This window comes from Pan paniscus, chromosome 6 (assembly GCF_029289425.2).
Source record: "Pan paniscus chromosome 6, NHGRI_mPanPan1-v2.0_pri, whole genome shotgun sequence".
NCBI lineage: Eukaryota > Metazoa > Chordata > Mammalia > Primates > Hominidae > Pan > Pan paniscus.
Genome location: NC_073255.2, coordinates 50,879,811 through 50,900,553, shown reverse-complemented (window position 1 = coordinate 50,900,553; position 20,743 = coordinate 50,879,811). Strand labels below are relative to the sequence as shown.

The following is a 20,743-nucleotide window of genomic DNA, read 5'->3' as shown; positions in this document are numbered from 1 at the left end:
CTCACCGCCTCCCTTGGCTGGGGGGAGGGGGCTCCCCTGCCCCATGTGGCTCTCAGGTGGGCGGCCCCACACCACACTGTTCATCCTTCCTTTCCATGGATCATACCAGCCTCCTAGTCAGATCTCTTAGTAGTAATTTTAAAATTTTTTTTTGAAAAATTAAATACACATATACACAAAATATGATCTTACAGTTTTTCTTAATTTAATATCATGAATAAAATTTTTTGATTTATGAATGTTGAACCAGCTTTTCATTCTTGAAAGGAACTCCAGTTGATTGTAATGTATTATCCTTTTTATTGCAGGATTTTATTTGCTAACATTTTGCTAAGGATTTTTGCATCTATATTAATGAGATATATTTGCAATTTTCTTGTAATATTATCTGATTTTGGTAATTAGGGTAATCTTGGTCTCATAAAATGAATTGAAAAGTTTCCTTCCTTTTGTATTTCTGGACAATATTATGTAGAATTTGTATTATGTCTTCAAATATTTAATATAATTTGCCAGGTGGTTTCACTGGCAAATTGTTTAGAATTTAATTGACAATTTAACGTCTTTAGTAGATATAGAGACAGTCAAGTTACCCCTTTCTCCTTAATTGGATTTTTGTGATTTGTGTTTTTCCAAGAATTGGCTTATTTCATTTCAGTTATAAAATATACAGGTGTAAAGTTGTTTGTAGTATTCCTTTATTATCCTTTCAATATCTATGAATCAGTAGTCATAACCCCTCTTTCATTCTTGATATTAGAAATATATATCTTTATTTTCTTTTTACAGGTTAGTCTGGCTAGAGGTTTACCAATTTCACTGGACTTTTCAAATAACCAAATTTTTGTTTCATTGATTTTCCCTATTTTTTCTGTTCATTGATTTCTGCTATAATTTTTATTGGTTGTTTTCCCTGTTTGCTTTACACTTAATTGTTCTTTTTTCTCCAGCTTACTAAGACTGATGCCTGGGTAATGGGTTTGTAGATATTTCTACTTTTCTAATATATGTATTCAATGTTATAAATTTCCTTAAGGTGCTGTGTTAGCTGTATCCTATAAATTATAAGTTTTGTTTTAATTTTCATTCAGTTTAATTTTTAAAATTTCATTTGAGACTTCTTTAACCAACGGTTTTTTTAAAAACATATTAAATTTCCACATATGTTGATATTTTCCTATTTTTCATTTATTGATTTCTTAATTTCATTGTGTCTTGAGAATGCATTTTGTATAATTTCCCTATTCCTCTCCATTTAAGTGTTGTGGTTTTTTTTCACTGAGAATATGGGCTATCTTGGTGAATGTTCCATATGTACTTGAGAAGAATATGTAGCCTGCTTTTGTTGAATAAAATGCTCTATAAATACCAATTAGCTCAGTCTGCTTGACGGTGCAGATCAGGTAATATGTATCCTTACTGATTTTCTCCTCACCTTATCTATCTATTATTAATAGAGGGGTATTGGAGTTTCAAACTATAATAGTAGATTTGCCTACCTCTCATTTCAGTTCTATTTGGTTTTGCCTCATCTATTTGATGCTCTGTTGTTAGGTGCATACATACTTGAAATTATGTCTTCCTAGAGAATTGGTCTCTATATCATCATGCAAGATACCTCCTTATACTGATAAATCATCCTTGTTCGAATGTCTGTTTTGTGTGAAACAGATATAGCTATTCCAGTATTCTTTTGATTAGTGTTAGCATGGCATAAGTTTCTCCATCTCTGCTTTTAACCTACTTGAGTCTTTATATTAATATTTAAAATGGTTAGGCAGCATATGATTGGGTCTCTTTTTTTAATCTACTCTGATAATCTCTAACTTTTCATTGTTACAATTAGGCCATTTTTAAGTTGATTATTAACAAAAATCTACTATCTTTCTAACTATTTTCCATTTGTTGCTTTATTCTTTGCTTCTCCCTTTTTTCCCCTTTTCTGCATTCTCTCATTTTAACTAAGCATTTTATTTGATTCCATTTTATCTCTTCTCTGGGCATATAATTTGTACTTTTTTTTAACTTCTTGAGTGGTTGCTCAAGGGTTTATAATGCACATTTTTAAATAATCTAAATTTATCTTCAAATAATACTTTATATATATTGATGGGTAATGAAGATATCTTAAACAGAATATTTCCAAATTCCCCCTTTCAATTCTTCTGACAATGCTGTTATTCATATTACTTATCCATATGCTATAAACTTCCAATATTATTACTATTGTTGCTTTAAGGAGACTGTTATCTTTTAGATCAATTAAAAATAAGGGAAATTAGTATATTTTATCATCATTTCTTTCTTTTCTGATGCCTTTCCTTTTTTATATAGATCTAAGTTTCTGACCTATATAATTTTCCTTCTGCCTGAAGAATTTATTCTAAAATTTCCTTCAAGGCAGATCAGTTTACAATGAATGCTCTCATTTTTTTGTTAGTCTCAGAAAGCCTTTATTTCTGCTCCACTTTTAAGAAGTGGTCACCTATAATTTCACTGGTTATAAAATTTTAGGTTGAGTTTTTTTTCAACAGGTTCTTTAAAGAACTTATTTCATTTTCTTGTTGTTTGCATGGTTTCTTATAACAAATCTGCTGTAATCCTTATCTTTGTTCCTTTATAAGTGATGTATATTCTTTCCCTGGTTTTTTGAAAATTTTCTTTTTGTTTCTCATTTTCTACAATTTGAATATAATATGTATAACTTCTTGGACCTGTATGTTATTGTAGTTTCAATCAATAAAACGTGAAACTTAGAAAGTGCTTGGCTATTATATTTTTTAATATTTTCTATCCATCCATTCTCTTTTTCTTTTTTTTTTTCTGGTACTGTGTATATGTTGTAATTTTTTATATTACCCCACGGTTTTTGGATATTTTATTCCGTATTATTATTATTATTTCTAATTTTCTCTTTGCATCTGAGTTTTAGATGTTTCTGTTGACCTAAACTCAAGTTCCATGATTCTTTAGCTATATTGAGTCTCCTGATGACTCCACTGAAGGCACCCTTCTTTTCTGTTACTGTTTTATTATTATTATTATTTTTAGCACCTCTTTTCGGTACATTTTTATAGTTTCAATTTCTCTTCTGACATTGTCTACCTGGCCTTGTATATTATTATTATTACTACTACTATATTATTTTAGCTCTTAACATGGTTATTTAAAAGTTCCTATCTGATAATTCCTACAATTGTGTCATATCAGAGTCTGATTCTGATTATTTCTCTCTTTTTATTTTGCCTTTTCAGATTGTGAAGCCTTTTTTGTTTACTTTGCCTTTGTCATTCTTTGTAATTTCTTGTTGAAAGCCAGCCGTGTTGCCTAGGATAATAGTTATTGAGATAAATAGGACATTAACATGAAGATTTATGGTAAATCTTCATTTAACATATGTTAAATAATCATTATTTAATATATATCAAGATTTATGTTAAACTTGATATGTCTAGGAGTTGAGATATGTTTAATGCTTGTTGTAGCTGTAGCCACTAAAAACTTCAAATGCCTCCAGTAAGTGCTTTTGTTGTTGCTTTTAAAAATTTTCCACCCGTTTGCTTTTTTTTTCACCCCTCTTTTATACAACGTTCTCAGAGAGAGTCTTTATCTCACAAGTTGTTCAGCTGTAATCCACTTATTACTGGTGGCTTGTTAGCATGGTGATAAGGTGTAGGAGGAGGGGCATTTTCTCATCTCCTGACTATTTCTCAGTATTTTGGTTGGCCTATGCCTCATGGTATGTTTTGTACAAGTATTTCTCATACACCTCCACCCTCACTCCCTTCTCCAGCTACAGAATTCCACTGAATTCACAGAATTCTTCTAAAAACTAGCATATTTATGGAATGTTATATTATAATGAAAGGACATAGGCTAAAATCAGCCAAGGGAAGAGATACGTGGGGCAGAGTCCCAGAGGATTCCAAATGCAGATCTTCCAGGTGTCATTGTCCAGTGGATTCACAAACGGCATAAATTTCTTCAAGGGATGACATGTGTTAAGATAAACATAGTATCTCCAACCAAGAAGCTCACCTGAGCCTGGGGCTTTGGCCACTGGGCAGTTTAACAGCAGTGTGATTTATGATGGGGGCTTTGGGCCATGCAGTATTCACTCTTCCTCCAGAGGGGCTGGAGAGTAAAAGTCAGTGACTTGGGCAGTCAACCCTGTCTTTTTGCTCAAGCACCAATCAGAACCCGGGACAGCAAGACTCAGGTGACTGTCCCTGGTTGTCAATACCCCACAAGCATTGTAACATACCATTCCCAGCAGAAGCTGACATTGTCCATACTCCACCATAAGGACAACTAGAAGCTCCACGTCTGGAAAGCTGTCAACTCCGCCCTGCATCTCCCCCTTGGCCGATGGTAATCTGTATACTTTCACTCAAATAAACCATAACCATGAGTATAACAGTTTTCAGTGAGTTCTGTAAGAACTCACCTAGCAAATTATCAAACCTGAGGGTGACCTTAAGAACCTACAAATTCTGCAGATGGTGCAGAAAGCTGCCTTGTGGACTGCCTCCAACTTTGCAAACACAGGAAAGGAATCAGCCTGCACATGAAGCCCCTGCAGTACTGGGCCAGCCTCCCTGCTCTGCTCTGCAGGGGTGGTGTCCACCTCCAGCTGGGAGGGCAGCAAGAGAAAGGTGTGGAGAATGATGCTTCAGAGCTGTAATCTCCTCTTCTGCATTCCACTGCAGAAGACAGATTTATATGACAATCCTGGGGTATAAAAAAAGAAAAAATAAACCTTAGAAAATTAAAAAGGATTTTTCCTAAATTAAGACTGACAACATCTCACACATAAAACATACATGTAGAGGTCAGGCACGGCGGCTCATGCCTGTAATCTTAGCACTTTGGGAGGCCAAGGGCAGGCAGATCACCTGAGGTTAGGAGTTCAAGATCAGCCAGGCCAACTAAAAATACAAAAATTAGCCTGTAGCATGGTGACCCACACCTGTAATCCTAGCTACTTGGGAGGCAGAGGCAGGACAATCGCTTGAACCTGGGAGGCAGAGGTTGCAGTGAGCCAAGATCATGCCATTGAACTCCAGCCTGGGCAACAGAGGGAGACTCCATCTCAAAAAGAAAAAAAAAAAGAAAAAGAAAGAAAGAAGGAAGGAAGGGAGGAAGGGAGAAAGAAACAGAAAGAAAAGAAAGAAAGGAAAGAAAGAAAGACAGACAGACAGAAAGAAAGAAAGAAAGACAGACAGACATGTGGAAATACTTTTATCCTATACCTTAAGAAAACATTAATCAATTAAAATGTACATTTTGCTTAATCATCAGATTAAAATTAGAGTTTAAACCATAGAAAATTTTAAAGAAATAGTCATGTCAACATCTCCTCTCCAACCCAGAACTATAGACATACCCACTTCCCACTGTGAGTGAAGGTAAGGGGTGATATGAGATTGCAAAAAAAAAAAAAAAAAAACTAGACTGAAGAAACCAGAAGAAAAAAATGGCTGAAATACAGGGAACATAACAAGAAAAGAAGAAACACTGCCTAGTCTAGGAATGGACGTCACCACATACTTTTCAGCCAAGCCCAGACAGTCCCAGAATCGTTCTCAACACAGCACCCCAGTTGCTACAGATAGATAGATCACGAAATTCCTTCACCACTCCAAAATTAAATTAACCATGAACAGCACATGGACTGTGGACCCATGGCATAAAAGGCCAGAGTGAGCTCCATTAGTTCATGCCTGACACTGTGCTAGGTACATTTAAGTACATTGTTTAGCATCCTCAGACTGATACTCCTTTTGTAATGAGGAAAGCAAGATATAGAGGGAGAATCTGACAAGTCAATGTCACACCACTCAAGCTTTACTGTTACGTAGCTACACTCATCATTTCTATATTGTTCACAGCTGCTTTTGCACTAAACAGCAGAGTTGAGTAGTTGTGACAGAGACAGGAAGGCCTGCAAAGCTTAAAATATATACCATCTGGTCCTTTTCAGAAAAAGTGTGCTGACTCCTGGTCTAGAAAATTTTTCACTATAGTTTTAAAGTTCCAGAATAAATAAGTACTGTTACATATACTTTCTATTTAGCACTATTTTAAATTAGGGTTGCCAATGATCCACTTCATACTTTGTGAGAATAAAAAACAAAATGAACTATGACTTTCTTTGCCAATCATTCGACCCATGACTTCATTTCCAGAAAAATAGAATTCTGCATCCCAAGAGCATTTGGCATATGACAGCTCCAGAAATCAAAAAGAAAAATATCAATACCTTTCAGGCAGTCTTCTTTTGAGGACTAGTTGGGAAGCATTTTATTATATTTATATCTATATTATATTTGTAAATAAAATAATAGTGACCATGAATTGAGTGCATACAATGTGCTCGAAACATACTAAATGCTTCACAGTATTTTTCTATCCTCAAAACAACACAATGACATAAGTGCTTTTCCTTTTTTACAGAAGAAGAAACTGAGGCCTAGAAATGTGAGAAAATTTGCCCGAAAACACTCATGAAAAGCAAGAACCCATAGTCACACTCAGGGCTGGGGGACTCCAAAGTTGGTGCTCTCCCCCAGCATGCAGAACAAGGATTCTAGGCTGGAAGCTGAGAAGCAAGAAAAGGGAGGAAGAGTGAGCCTCAGCTGGGCACTGACACATGACTGGCACTAGAGCTGGCACCTGACACATGACATCTTCACATCACACTCTTCCTTCACTTAGATGGAGAAATAAGGTCTGGAGAGGTTGATAAAGCTTCCCTGAACTGTTCCCATTCATGGTACCTCTTTCCTTGCCTCTGTGTTACTGATCTGAGCCATCCATGTTAACATCACACAAAATTCAATGACTCTACACCAGCGATGGTCCAGGACGATGAGATGAGGTGTCACTGGGGGGGGTAGTTCTTGCTACTGAGATCCATCCTCTCCCACAGCAGCACATCACTCATAATATCACAGTCTTTATTTTCAACAACCCCATTGACCCCAGAGACAAAGCATGTCCCATGTAGAGCTGGGAAAAGGTTTAATACTGATAGGGAGGGAAAAGTTCACACGATAATTCAGCCAAGAAACTGAGCTGGCCATTCTGGCCTCTGTTCTCTTGCTGTGAACTTGAGCTCCCATAGCCAAGTACAACTCAGGGTGGCCATGTCCAGAGCGTGTTAAGGGCCTTTCATTCCATTTCCTCGTCAGTATCCCGGGAAACGGGCAGTAAACACCAAAACAACAGGACAAGGAAATAAAATCTTAAGCAATTAATTATTATAAGATTTCCACACAGGTTCCAAGAATGAGGAATAACAAGAATAAGTAGGCTGGATAAACATGGTTTTATATGGATTTTATTCTTCCAAATGTCTTCTATGTACAAACTCCAAGTGGAACCTAAAACTTAAAAAACAGAGCTGTTTAACAACACTGTCATACTAGAAGCTTATGAACGGGCTGCAGCCCAGCCTGGCCAACCAGGCCTGGCACCCGAGGGGTCCCTCATTGAGCAGAAGGGGCTCTGGGGCTTGTGTAAAAGGCAGGGTGCAGAGGATACAAAAGCCCACCTCACGCACCTCTTTCTACATCATGCTATTTCTCCCTTTGTAAGCTGGGTCTGCCTTGATAATTTTAAAAGGAAACACAAGCAAGGAAACTTTTATCTCCACAATTTTGCAGTATATAAAAAAGCTGTTTCCCTACTTGGTTAAAAAAATAATTTACAAATCCCTTGAAAATCCTCAATAACAGTTTCAAGAGGCTGTGTTGTTATCCTTGCTTTCTGAAAAATAGTCAATGTGACATCAAAAACAAGAGAATATATCTCTCCTGGCCTCAGTTCAAGTAACTCTTCCCTAAGAGCGGATCTGTTTATCTTTGAGTGACATGATAGTCATGTCAAAACCACAAAGTGAAGTAGACCATCAACATGATTACTAGTTGATTCAAACCAAAAGGCCAGGAAAGCACCAATGGCATGGCTCCGTTGGACTATAGTAGTCTATTGTGCTTCTTTGATAATTTATCATTCAGATTTTCACCTTGGTTTACCACTGTGATTCATCTATTTCTTCATTCAACATACATTTATTAAGTATGGCCAATATCCCAAACACAGTACTGGGCACTGAGGACACAATTCAAAGATAACAACTGGACACAAGAGAAATCTGCGGTCAAACAAGGACCCCAGAAGCACAGTGGGATACAGCACACTGGGATCAGCCCTGCAAACACAGCACGCCCAGGGAGCCAGGGGCACCCTGAAGGCACAGCCCAGCCTGAGGGGTGCAGAGAAGCCTTCCTGGAGCATTTAAGAATGCCCAAGTGAATTCCTGAGAAAGGAATCGAAATTAGCTCCATGGAGACCAAGGAAATGGCATTCTGACAAGTACAGCTGAAGGCCCTGAGTGGTGACAGCCTGTATCAGTCTGCTCAGGCTGCTGTAACAAACACCACAGCTTGTGCAGCTCAAACAACAGAAATGTATTCTCTCACCATCCTGAAGGCTGGAAGTCTGAGATCAAGGTGTTCTCAGGGCTGGTTTCTCCTGAGGCCTCTCTCCCTGTTTTGTAGATGGGGCATCTTCTCCCTGTGTCCTCATGTGGTCATTTCTCTGTGCGTGTGTGAGTCCTAATTTCCTCTTCTTAATAGAACACCAGTAATATTGGATCAGGACCCACCCTAAGTACCTCATTTTACCTTAATTGGTAAATCTAGGTGTATTCTGGGCTCCTGGGGGTTAGTTCAATATATGAAATTTGGGGTGACAGGATTTGGCTCATAACACAGACTTACAAGAGTTCAATACAAAAGGCATGTGATAGCAGAATGGAAGGTGGTGAGAGGTGGCTCTTCATGCCCCTGACCACTGAGAGGAGAGGAACCCAACCACAGCCCCACACACTTGCTGTGTAAGCATCTGAATGGCTGGTGGCCTTAGAGACCACAGTGGGAACCACCCATGGCACAGGGAGTACATGTGGCATGAGAAGGACTTTCTAATCCACGTGGGGTGTCCCTGGGGCAGTGCCTGACCACAGGCCACATAACAAGGTATGTGATGGAGTGCAGGTATGTTTGGCACCAAAGCCTGTGTTCCGTCGCACACAGGTGCTGAGAAGGTGCATATCTTAGCCTGGGCTCCCATAACAAATTACCTGGGCACCCTAAACAGCCAACATTTGTTCCTTACTGTTCCAGAGGCTGGAAGTCCAAGATCAGGGAACCAGCCAACTGGTTCCCTAGTGGGGGCTCCTTTCCTGGTTTGCACACAGCCACCTGCTGCCTCTGTCCTCACAGGTGAGACAGGGGAAGCTCTGGTGTCTCTTCCTCTTCTTGTAAGGACACTAATCCCATCATGGAGGTCCTTAGGACTTCATCTCACCCTAATTATCTCCCAAAGGCTTCACCTCCAAATACCATCACAGAGGCAGTTAGGGCTTCAACATATGCATTTCAGGGGGTCACAACCCCACTTACAGCAGGATGTGAGGCCAGGGACAGGCAGCCTGCACATCCTGGGGCAGACTAAGATGCCTGACACAGTGAGGGAGAGAAGGTTCACCCCAACCCTGGGTGCTGAAACCATGCCGGCTTCCAAGGCCAACAGGCCGCATACAGCATTTCATTCTATCCTCAGAGTGTCCAGGCACTAAGTTAAACATTTTCTTCTTGAGCTACAGGGCAAGATCCTTGATGAGCTGTCTCTTGCCCCAGTCTTAATTTGTCCAGGTTCCCCTGTAACTCTCTGATGATTAATTAGCACCCATGTCCAACATTTTGCCTCGTATACCAAAGTAAAGTCTTACTGCAGTCATTTGACTCATTTTAAATTTTATGGTACTAGTATGTATCGGTGGGGAGGGAGGAATACAGAAAGTGTTCTCATTAACAGTTTGTCCTTTTTACTTCTTGCCCACACCCCTTGAAAACAAGAGCAGGTGTATGTTTTCTCATGCAACTCCTGAGAAAATGCTTTGAAAATTTAGTATCCCCTGATCTTGGATGGCAGAGGTATCTGAAAGGGAAGGATTTGGAGATCAGACTAAACTAAAAAATAACTTTATTTTATCAAAGCAGACACAACTGCTCTTAGCTCTCAGCTACAAAGGGACAATGCCCAGACTCCACCTCTACCCCAGGAAACACAGTGTGGCCTTCCAGCCCCAAAACAAGACAGCCAAGTGAGAGCTAGCTGAGACAGTGGGGCTCTGACCTGCTTCTCCCCAAGGAGTGAAGACATTTATTTGACGTTCTTGTTGAAAGATTGTATATACATATGAACCAACTAGTTTTTCTTTGTCGGATATTGCAGAAAATACAGGACGCCTCCCCATATGTTACCACAGTTCTCCCCAGAAAGGCAGGTGTACAGGCTGGAGAAGTCAAAAGGCAGCGGCAGGCACACCATGCAATTCAAAGAGTGCACCAGCTCCAGGTCCCAGTCAACTGAGTCAAAAAGTGGCTCCATTTATCTTCTTCAAACAGGAGAACTTCATGCTGTCATATCCCTTTCTCATATACATGCAGGTTCTGAAAGATTCTTTGCATCTGCCAAGATCCTCACCTGATTTAAAAAGGAAATTGCTTCTAGAGACGAAAATCAAATTCATCATTTTTGCAGCTATTAAAAGAAAGAGCAAGTCAACTTCAGTTCTAAATAGGGCCTGAAGCAAGGCTGGTGGAAGCATTTGGCCATCTTTAGTCTATTCATTAATTCATCTGTCCATTCGCTTAAATCACTTACTTTTAGCTGCTGGGTTTCCCTGAGTGACCACAGGAAATCCAAGACTCCCGTTCATCCCTCACCCCATGGCCTACCCATGCATCACCCTTTCTGACTCAGCTCACACCCCTCCCTGACTCAAGTCCTTCACAGTCTTTCTTCTGTCCTTCTTCCTGGGTGTGCTCCAGCTGACTCCACGTGTACACCTAGGACTCATTTCCTGGCATCTTTCTCAGGTGTTGCTGTTTTCTTTTAAGGCTTCAATCTGTTGGGCCTCGATGTGGGGTAAATACTCTTCTTGCTCATTGAAATCTCCAGATCATTATCCACCTCTCTTCCCTTTGACCTCCCATCAGACCCTACCACCATGTGCCTGGCATAGAGCATTCAATACTTTTTTATCAAATTAATGATTGTCATCTGTTACCGCCCTCTTCCCACCCCACATGTGCAGTAATCTCTAGACCGCTGGTCTTCCTCTTCATTCCTTGATCATGGGTCACTAGGATCTCTGCAATCACTCCTGCCACAGTTTTTGATGATTTTAATACACACAAGAGAGCTCCTTGCAGGGCCTAGCTTTCCCCTTCATTTATTGCATCATCTCCAGATGAGTCTGTCCTCTGCCCCATCTCAGCCACCCACCCCTCCCATGGCCACCCCAAGACCTTAGCATGACCAAATGACCACAGCACCTCCGTTCACTCAATCTCAAACATTCCACCCTCCCATCTCTTTCAAATGTCCAGCTCCCTTCCTCCAGTACTTCTAGTCTGACAATACTGTGACTCCTGTTATGATGTCTTATTCATGGATCTGAACATATCACATCAAGTCCTTATTTCCACCTGCCCCTGCTTAAATTGCATGGTACACCATTATGATCATGCCCTTGCAAACACCCCAGCTACCTGGCTTGCTGCCTCTATCAAATCACCCTTGCAAAATAAGTAACTTCCCCTAGGCCATGCCTCCCCATAACCTTAATTGGAGAAAAATATACAACCATACTGTCTCAATTCATGTTATATTAGTGACCAAGTGAGCAATAACCAAGCAATCCTATTTTATTTCCCTAGTCCAGATGAGCTCCCACTGTACCTGGGAGATTCTCACACCTTTTCTTTTCTCTTGAAACCCACAGCAACCCCTTCATTGATGACAGTGCTTCCCAGTGCAAGTAGAAGCAAGGCCAAGAGAACTTTCAACTGCTTTCCTCACAACAGTTAACCAACCAAGTGTAATCTGACTCTAAAGTCTGGCTTCATTCATCTTACTCAACAAATATTTATCGAAGAATACACTAAGTGCTATAAATTCTCTAGTGAAGTGAGCAGGGTGTGGGAAGACAGAAATCCCTACTTTCATTGAGATTGTGTATCAGTTTACTATTGCTGCTGTAACAAATCACCACATATTCAGTGGCTTAAATCAACACGAATGTATTATCTTACAATCCTGGAGATCAACAGTCCGAAATGTATCTTAAAGGGCTATAATCAAGGTGTCAGCATGGCAAGTTCCTTCAGGAGTTTCCAGGGAAAATTGGTCCCTTAACTCCCCACATCTAGAGGCCATGGCATTCCTTTGCTCCTGGTCACATCACTCCACTCTCATCTTCCATTATCACTTTGCTTTCTACCCTTCAGTTTATCTATTTTTGTTATTCCTCATCCTTTTGGTGTCATATCTAAGAAATTAATATCATGAAGATTTAGTTGTATGTTTTCCTCTAAGAGTTTTATAGTTTTAGTTCTTATATTTAAGTATTTTATTCATTTTTGGTGAATTTCTGTATATAATTTGAGGAAAAGGTTTGACTTCATTTTTTTACATGTGGATACACAGTTTTCCCAGCACCATTTGTTGAAAAGATTGTCCTTTTCCCCATTGAATGGCTTTTGTGCCCTTGTCAAAAATCAATTGTCTGTGTATGTGAGAGTTTACTTCTGGAATATCTATTCAAATCTATTGGTCTGTATGTCTGTCTTTATACAAGTACCTCACTGTTTTGATTACTGTATCTTTGTGATAAGTTTTGAAATCAGGAAATGTGAGTTGTCCACATTTATTCTTTTCAAGATTGTTTTGGCTATGCAAGGTCCCTTAAGATTTCATATGAACTTTAGAATGGGTTTTCTATTTCCACAAGAAAAAAAAATTGTTGGATTCAATCTGTAGATTGCTTTGATTAGCAAAGCAAATTGAGTAGCATTATCACCTTAACAATATTAAATCTTACACCATGAACACATTCCATTGATTTATGCCTTCTTTATTTCAGCAATGTTTTGTAGTTTTCAGTACATGTCTTTAATTTCCGATTAAATTCCTAAATATCTATTCTTTCAGATGCTACTATAAAAAGAAAGTTTTAAAAAACTTCCTTGTCATATTTCTTATTTCTAGTGTATAGAAACACAACTGATATTTGTTTATTGATTTTGTGTCCTACAACTTTGCTTAATTCATTTATCAGCTCTAATAGTTTTGTTATTAAATCCTTAGGGCTTTCTACACATAAGACCAGGTCATCTGTGAATGGAGAACTTCTCTCTTTTCAATTTGTAAGATTTTCATTTATTTGACTTCTCTAATTGCTCTGGCTAGAATTTCTACTACTATATTGAGTAAAAATAGCGATAGTAGGAATCCTGCTCTCGTTCCCATTGTTAAGGGAAAGCTCTGAGTCTTTCAATATTGGGTGTGATGTTAGCTGTGGGTTTTTCATATATCACCTTTATCGTGTTATGGAAGATATCTTTTATTCTTCATTTACTGAGTGTTTTAAAAGAATGTTGAACTTTATCAAATGATTCCTCTGCATCAACTGAAATGTTCAAATATTTTGGGGTCTTTTTTCTCCATTCTATTCATGTGATTTCTTATATTGAGTGATTTTCATACGTTGAACCATTCTTGCATTACTGAGATAAATCCCATTTGTCATGGAGTATGATCCCTTTAATATGCTGCTGTATTCAGTTTGATAGGATTTTATCGAGAGGCTTTGCATCTATACTTAAAAGAGACAATCTTGTAATGTCTTTGTCTGGCTTTGTATCTACGTAATACCAGCCTCATACAATGAATTATGAACTATTTTCATCTTTTCAATTTTATGAAAGAGTTTGGCAATGATTGGTATAAATTTTCATTAAAGGACTGATAGAACTCATCAGTGAAGCTGTCTGATACTGAGCTTTTCTTTTTTGTAAGATTTTTGATTACAGACTCAATCTTACTCACTATTGGTCTGTTTAGATTTTCTATTTCTTCATGATTCAGTGTTGGTAGGTTGCATGTTGTAAGGAATTTATCAATTTCCTGTAGGTAATCCAATTTGTTGGCATATAATTGTTCATTAGTAGTTTCTTTTGATCCTTTGTATTTCTGTGGTATCAGTTATAATATGTCTATGATTTCATTTTTAATTTTATTTATTTTAGTCTTCTATTATTAGTATAGCTAAAGGTTTGTCAAATCTGGTAATCTTTTTAAAGAACCAAATTTTAGGTTCATTGATACTCTCTCTTGTTTTTCTATTCTCTATGTCATTTATGTTTCCTCTAATCATTATTTCCTACCTCCTTCATGCTTTGGCTTTAGACTGCTTTTCATTTTCTAGTTATGTAAGATATACAATTAGATTTTCTATTAATATCATTCTTCTTTTTTAATGTGTTTAGAGCTTAAATGTTCCTTCTGACCACTGCTTTTATTGCATTCATAAATCTTGAATATTGTATTTTATTTTTATTCATTGTAGAGTATTTTCTACACTTCACGGTGCCGGGACCTGGGCTGGAGGGCAGGGCATCAGTTATGGAGTAACCTGAGCAGGACCCCACCTCAGACGATGCCATGGACTCGTTCCTGGAAAAGTTCCAGAGCCAGCCTTACCGTGGTGGCTTTCATGAGAATCAGTGGGAAGAGGAATTTGAAAAGGTCCCCCTGTTTATGAAGAAAGTGCCATCAGAAATTGATCCCAGGGAGAATCCTGACTTGGCTTTTCTCCAGTCAATTATTTTTGATGAGGAGCATTCTCCAGAACAGGCCAAGACCTATAAAGATGAGGGCAATGATTATTTTAAAGAAAAAGACTACAAGAAAGCTGTAATTTCCTACACTGAAGGATTAAAGAAGAAATGTGCAAATCCTGATTTGAATGCTGTCCATTATACCAACCGGGCAGCAGCACAATACTATCTGGGCAATTTTCATTCTGCTCTCAGTGATGTGACAGCTGCCAAAAAGTTAAAACCGTGCTACCTCAAAGCAATAATAAGAGGTGCCTTATGCCATCTGGAACTGAAACACTTTGCCAAGGCTGTGAACTGATGTGATGAGGGACTGCAGATAGATGCCAAAGAGAAGAAGCTTCTGGAAATGAGGGCTAAAGTAGACAAGCTGAAGCTAATTGAACAGAGGGATGTGAGGAAAGCCAACTTGAAAGAAAAGGAGAGGAATCAGAATGAAGTTTTACTCCAGGATATCAAGGCTAGGAATATCAGGCTCTCTGAAGCTGCCTGTGAGGATGAAGTTTCAGCCTCAGAAGGTCTAGGTGAGCTTTTCCTGGATGGACTCAGCTCTGAGAACCCCCATGGAGCCAGACTGAGTCTAGATGACCAGGGCAGACTGAGCTGGCCTGTGCTCTTTCTGTACCCAGAGTATGCCCAATCGGACTTCATCTCTGCTTTTCATGAGGACTCCAGGTTTATTGATCATCTAATGGTGATGTTTGGTGAAACACCCTCTTGGGACCTAGAGCAAAAATATTGCCCTGATAATTTGGAGGTCTACACTGAGGATGAGGACAGGGCAGAACTGTACTGGGTGCCTGCCAAGAGCCCCTTGCTGCAGGATCTACAGCACCACAGGCACTTTGTAAAAGCCCTGACACCAGCATTTTTGGTCTGTGTAGGATCCAAACTTTTTTGAAAGAATTATCTCTGGGGGAGAAAGGTGCACCAGATAAGATGACTGAGCCAGGCCCCCTGGATCTCCTCCCTCACCCTCCTCTGCTGGGAACCTAGCATGCCTGAATCAGTCCAGTGCCTTATTTCTGTCACCCTGGGGATAGACCTTCCTAGTATCACGGTGGGGGAGGAGCCTCTGGATTCCCTGAACTGCAGCCTCTCTAGCTGGTCTTCACTTTCTTCAGTTGATATAAAACTCTGTGCCTTGGCCATGACATCCCTGGACTCCATCTCTAAAGGGACCATCTGCTGCAGTTACCACAGCAACTGACCTGACTGGCACCCTGGTCTGTGGAGACGGACTAGGGATCCAGTGACATGATTCTGAACTTTTGTGGAGTTCAACACCTTGTTACAGAAGCTACCCTTCAAACAGCATATCTACACACAAACAAACAATGCGTAGGATTCCAAGGCTTTAAAGCTGAGAGACCCTGACCTCAAGTTATTTCATGAGCACAGAGGGGAGCCATGTGGGGTTGCTGTAGATGCCTTGAGGTGAAATTGGGGCAGGAAAGCCACATCCTGCTCTGCATTTATAAAGACCATACAAACGGAGATCCTTGGTACCCCTAAAAAGATTGCCAGTTTTCTTCATCTTTGCCATATGGAGGACTGTGACAGACTTGGACAGTGGCCTCTGAGTTCCTCTGCAGTTTCACATTTTAGGATTCTGTGTCTTTTAAACTGGAAAATCTTCTAGCATGTTGGATTGTTGTTATAAGGTATACTTTTGTCTGCAGCTGTTTGTTGCCTGCTTCCTAAGAGGGATTTATCCATCCTGAAAAAAAAAAAAAAAGAGTATTTTCTAAATTCTTCTTTGACTTAGAGCTTATTTATGAGTATGTTGTTTAATTTCCACATATTTCTGAGTTTTCCAGCTATCCTTCTGTTACTGGTTTCTGGTTTCATTCCTTCGTAGTCAGAGAAAATACTTTGTATGAGTTCAACCTTTTAATATTTACTGTGACTTGTTTTGTGGCCTAACAAGATTTAGCTTGGAGAATGTTACATGTGCACTTGAGAAGAATGCATATTCTGGTGTTTGTGGTAGTGAAGTGTTATTTATATGTCTACTAATTCCAATTGTTTATAGTGTTGTTTAAGTCTTCTATTTCCTTACTGACATTTTGTCTCTTTGTTCTATTCATTATTGAAAGTGGGATATTAAAGTCTCCAAATATTATTGTAGAATTTTTTTTCTCAGTTTATTTCTGTCAATTTTTGTTTCGTGTGTCTTGGGGGTTCTGTTTCATGTTCAGGTATGTTTATCATTGTCATATATTCTTGATGGATTAACCTTTTTTGAATACACAATTTTCTTGTCTTCTATGATACATTTTAAAGTCTAGGCAGCACATTCAGCAGTCCTGTGGATCTGTCTCTTGCTTAAACAGTGTTTGGATGGAACAGATCCAGGAACTCTCTTTCTTCCAGTCTCCAGCTACCTTCCAATCTTCTCTCCATTTTCAACCTTCGGGAACATCTTCTCGGTCATCTCCTGCTTCTGGGACCAGCCAACACCATTTTTGTAGTTAGCTCCTTCTTGCTGACTAACCATGAGCTCCCAGATTTATCAGAATTATTCCATTGAGGTGGAGGCAGCCATCAACCACCTGGTCAATTTGTACTTGTGGCTCTTCTAAACCTATTTCTCTCTGGGCTTCTATTTTGACCATGATGATGTGGCTCTGGAAGGCATGGGCCACTTCTGCAAATCAGCTGAGGAGAAGCATGAGAGCACCGAGCATCGCTCAAAGATACAAAACCAGTGTGGCAGCATGCTGTCTTCCAGGACATCCAGAAACCGGCTCAAGATAAGTGGGGTACAACTTTGGATGCCATGGAAGCCACAATGCCCTTGGAGAAAAATCTGAACTAGGCCCTTTTGGATCTTCATGCCCTCAGTTCTGCCTACACAGATCCCCATCTCTGTGACTTCCTGGAGAGTCACTTCCTAGATGAGGAAGTTAAACTCATCAAGAAGATGGGTGACCACCTGACCAACCTCCACAGGCTGGCTGGGCTGGGCGAGTATCTCTTTGAAAGGCTCACCTTCAAGTACAACTAGGAGCCTACTGAGCCCAGGGACTTCTGGGGGGCCCCTTGCAAAGTAACAAGGCTTCTGCCTAAGCCTCTCCCTCCAGCCACTGGGCAGCTTTTTAACTACCCTGGAGCACTCTCCCAAGCCTTGGATCAAATTAAAATAAAGCTTTTGGAAGCAAAAAAAAAAGAAATTTAAAGTCTATTTTGTCTAATAATAGTGGAGATGTTCCAGATCTCTTTTGATTAGTAGTTGCATGAAGTATCTTATCTGTCCTTTTATTTTCAGCATTTTTGTGTCTTTATAGCTAAAATAAGTCCCTTTTAGATAGTATATAGTTGGATCACGTTTTTAAATACATACTGAAAATCTCTGCCATTTAATTGAATAGTTTGATTCATTTATATTTAAAGTAATTACTGTCAAGGAAAGGCCTCCTTCTCTCATTTTGCTATTTATATTCCATAGATTTTGTATATGTTTTTCTCAATTCCTTCATTATGGATTTGTTTTTTGTGTAATTGATTTTTTCTAGTCCATTTTTGTTCAATTCTTATTTTCTTTTCTGCATAGTTTTTAATTATTTTCTTCACTTTTTTAAGTTATTTTCTTTATTTTCTACTGCACAATCTGGAGATTGTAATTAACATATTAAATTTATAACGATGTAGCTTGAATCGATACCCTCTTAGCCTGAATTGTGTACAAAACCTCTGCTATTATACAGCCTCATCCATCTCTTTATGTTATTATTGTCACAGATTTTGTCTTTACACATTGAGTGCCCATTAACACAAATTTATATTATTTTTGGCATTTGAATTTTAAACCATATAGGGGAAAAAAGAAAAAGAAAAGATAAGTTACAAACCAGAAATACAATAATATTAGCTTGTATATTTATCTCTGTAGTTGCCTTTACTGGTCTTCTTTAATTCTTCATACAGCTTTGAGTTACTGTCTGGTGTCCTTTTATTTCGACCTCAAGGAATACCTTCAGCACTTCTTGTAGGACAGGCCTACTAGTGATGAACTTCTTCAAAGTTTATTTATCTGGGAATGTCTTTATTTCTTCTTCATTGATTAGTTTTGCCAGACAGAATTCTTGGTTAACAGTTTTTTTTCTATCAGCACTTTAAATATCTTATCCCACTTCCTTCTGCCCTTCATGCTTGCTGATGAGATGTTGACTCTTATTCTTATTTAAGATTCCTTGTACAAAAACATGACAAGTTGCTTCTTACTTCCTGCTTTCAAGATTCTTTTTTGGCTTTTCCTTTTGAAAGTCTAATTATAACGCGTAATGGAGTCTTTGTGCTTTTTCGGTTAAAAGTCCATTGAGATTCCCTGATATGCTGATTTATGTTATTTCTCACATTTGAAAAATTTGGACCATTATTTCTTGAAATAACTTTTCTGCTCCTTTCTCTCCTTCTTCTAGGATTTCCATTATGCATATAATGGTACACTTCACAGTGTCCCACAGGTCTCTTAAGGTATGTCCATTTTTCTTCATTTCTTTCCACTTCTGCTTCTCAAATTGAATAATCTACATTGAGCTATCTTAAGTTTAGTTTGAAATTTTGAGGATGCTTTCTTCTTTCTGTTCAAATTTTATGCTGAATCTCTCTAGTGAAGCTTTAGTTTCAGATTGCATTTTTTAGCTCCAGAATTTCTGTTTGATCTGTTCTTATATTTTCTATCTTTGTTGGTAATCTCTATTTGTCTAGGCATCATATTTATGGTCTCCTTTGTCTATGGTTTTTCTTTATCTCTCTAAGCATATTTAAGATGGTTGATTTAAAGTCTTTTTATAGTAAATCCAATGTCTGGGTTTTCTTAGGGACAGTTTTGGTTCATTTATTTTTTCCTGTGAGTGGGCCATACATTCTTGTTTCCTTGCATGTGTTGTAAATTTTTGATAATTGAACATTTTGAATATCATAATGTGTAACTCTAGAAATCATAATCTTCTTCTCCCCAGGATTTGCTGTTGCTACTTGTAGTTTGTAGTTGTTTAGTGACTCTTCTAAATTATTTTTATAAGACTGTTTTCTCTGTTATGCGTAGTCACCAAAGTTCCAGTGCTGTTAACTTACTGGTCAGCTGGTGATTTAACAGAGATTTTCTTAAATGCCTAAACCCAACGTAACAAAAAATACTTCAAGTCTTTGTGGACTGGCTATGTGTTTGAGCACTCCTTTAATGCTTAGCTAGGCCATTTACCTTTGCTTAATGTCCACTTTCAGCTTCACGGGAGCCTAAAGACAGGAGCCAGAGATGAAAGTTCATGGTGTTCTCCAGTCTTTTCAGAGCATATCTAGTCCCGGGCATTTGTGTGGACTTCCAGGTTATCCAATTATGTGGAATCTATTAAAATACTTATTCTCACATTTATATTCTTTCCCTGACTTTTCCTAACCTTTCTAGTCTGTCTGCCGCTTTTGCTATCTGTTATAACCTTCCCCAGGCAGCAGCAGTGAGTATGTTTGCCTTAAATGATTTCTTTAAATGCCACTCAGGAGGCTGTTTCAGGCCTGAGAAAGTTCAGAGGCATGTGAAACATACAGAATTCCCTCACCAATCACTCGGGGAGCCACCAGACAGACATACAATCATAATTGTTTGAGACTAAGTGCCTCCTCTGGGGCCATCAAGTTATGTCAATAACATGGGCAGCCAGCCCCACAGCTACCACCAAGCTGGAAAGTGGTAAATTGTATAGCTAAGTTAAAGCACCACAATACTCTTTTGCTGAAATTTAGGAGCTTCTTTCTTTGTGAAACACTTCTTTCATTGTTGTATATTTTTTATTAGATTCCTTAGTTTTAAAAAGTTAACCTAATAGTTTATGCCAACTTTATTGTTGCTTTAGTGAAGAAACCGTTTTAGAGTTCCCTACTCTGCCATTTTCTGCTTCTGACTGACATTTTCAAAGAACCACAGGCTATTGTGTTAAGAGGAAGCAATAGAGAGGACTGAGGCTGGGAAGCTAATGGCAATA

The 20,743-nt window shown here is 38.8% G+C and overlaps 2 pseudogenes; both read left to right on the top strand.

Moving 5' to 3' along the window:
- Window positions 1-14,541: 14,541 nt before the first annotated feature.
- Window positions 14,542-15,829, top strand: LOC100967466 (tetratricopeptide repeat protein 4-like; annotated as a pseudogene).
- Window positions 15,830-17,254: 1,425 nt separating this feature from the next.
- Window positions 17,255-18,866, top strand: LOC129398277 (ferritin light chain-like; annotated as a pseudogene).
- Window positions 18,867-20,743: the final 1,877 nt, after the last annotated feature.